The following is a 1,896-nucleotide window of genomic DNA, read 5'->3' as shown; positions in this document are numbered from 1 at the left end:
CTCGTGTAGTATATTTGTATTGTCGTTAATCGAGTCTTTTCATGCTCTAATTTATTAATTAACACCCACTCTCCGCCGCATGAATTCTCTTTACTTTCTCCAGCTGTCTCCATACCACAAATTTTTCTTACTGTATGATATTATTAGTCCAACCGAACCTTATTGACTTCGCTCCCACGGTTTTCATTTTTTTGTCTTTAATTCTGTTTCCCAAAAAACACTTAGCTGTTTTCTTACTGAATCTCCAAACGCGCTCTTTGCCTAACTGTCAACCAAAATCTTGGTTACGTTCCTATCTATCTCCTCTAATTTATATAAATATAAACTCATCAGTCATCATACAACACAAACACAAACTCAACTCACAAACTCATATACATAACACATCACCACTACCTTCTAGCTCAAAACTCTATTAGTCTCTTTGTTATTGTTGCTTCTACTATCCATTACAGAAATGGCATCTTATGTATTGGGTTGCTTGTTATTGTTGGCTGTTGCCTTCGTGTGTCTAGAAGCGAGGACGAACCAAACGCAAGACTATACTTCGTTTCAGTACCACAAAGGAGCTCTCCTTACCGGAGATGTTTCAATCAACCTAATCTGGTACGGTCAGTTCAAACCGTCGCAACGTGCAATCGTCACCGATTTGGTCGCTTCCCTCTCGTCTTCCGGACCATGGTTCAAAACCCATCAGTCGCCAGTCGCCACATGGTGGAAGACGGTGGAGAAGTATTACCACGTCGGCAAGACCGCGAAGACACGTGGACTCACTCTCTCCCTCGGAGAGCATATCCTCGACGAAGGATACTCAATGGGAAAGTCTCTAACAGAGAGTAACCTCAAAGCCTTAGCCGCGAAAGGCGGCCAAAGCTATGCTGTCAACGTAGTCTTGACCTCAGCTGACGTGGCGGTCCAAGGATTTTGCATGAACCGATGCGGGTCACACGGGTCTGGTTCCGGATCAGGCAAGAAAGGGTCAAAATTCGCTTACATCTGGGTAGGGAACTCAGAGACACAATGTCCAGGACAATGCGCGTGGCCATTCCACTCGCCTGTTTACGGACCACAGAGCTCACCACTCGTGGCGCCAAACAACGACGTGGGTCTTGACGGGATGGTGATTAACTTGGCGAGCCTCTTAGCTGGGACCGCAACGAACCCGTTCGGAGATGGGTATTACCAAGGCCCTAAAACGGCACCGCTTGAGGCTGGATCGGCTTGTACTGGAGTCTATGGGAAAGGCTCGTATCCTGGTTACGCTGGAGAGTTGCTTGTGGATGCAACGACCGGTGGGAGTTATAACGCAAAGGGATTGAATGGGAGAAAATATTTGCTTCCGGCTTTGTATGACCTCAAAACCTCTGCTTGCTCGACTCTGTTTTGAATAACCTATATATTAGTATACATTAGATAATGCGATTTTTTTATTGTTTATACTTTACATATTCTTTTTGTAACACGAATTAGTAATGAAATCATTTGCTATTATTATATACGGATTTCATAATTCATGTTAAACAAGTAGAGAGCTCGCGTCGCCCATAATCCTTGGAGTCTTCGAAAACGTGTTTTAGAAGATATATGAACTGGCAAGTGAAAACCTAATTCACACTTAGTTAAATATTGTAGTACTTTTGCAATTAATTAAATTTATGATCACTTGCATTAAGGACAACATTTTAAAGCATATGTGTGTTCACTTTACCTTGAAAAGTAGTTGCAAATATGAGATATGTTGTCTAAATGGGGTATTAATGCTCACTTAATGGAGCATTTAAAGCCTCATTGTAATCAGCTTTTAGAACTTCAAATAGTAATCGTCGTCAAAGAGAAACAAAATGAATACATACTTCGAATTATACACATCATATACATATTATTGGATCTGTGTCT

The 1,896-nt window shown here is 41.7% G+C and overlaps 1 pseudogene across 1 annotated transcript; it reads left to right on the top strand.

Annotated features, from left to right (window-relative positions):
* Positions 1-346: 346 nt before the first annotated feature.
* Positions 347-1,494, top strand: LOC104757830 (protein EXORDIUM-like 1 pseudogene; annotated as a pseudogene). The gene has a single exon (XR_015586056.1). The product of XR_015586056.1 is annotated as a protein EXORDIUM-like 1 pseudogene (transcript).
* The last annotated feature ends 402 nt before the right edge of the window (positions 1,495-1,896 follow it).

This window comes from Camelina sativa, chromosome 17, assembly GCF_030686135.1.
Source record: "Camelina sativa cultivar CO46 ecotype springtype chromosome 17, ASM3068613v1".
In the NCBI taxonomy this organism is placed as follows: Eukaryota; Viridiplantae; Streptophyta; class Magnoliopsida; order Brassicales; family Brassicaceae; genus Camelina; species Camelina sativa.
The sequence above is the reverse complement of the archived record's forward strand: the minus strand, read 5'-3'. Positions and strand labels throughout refer to the sequence as shown.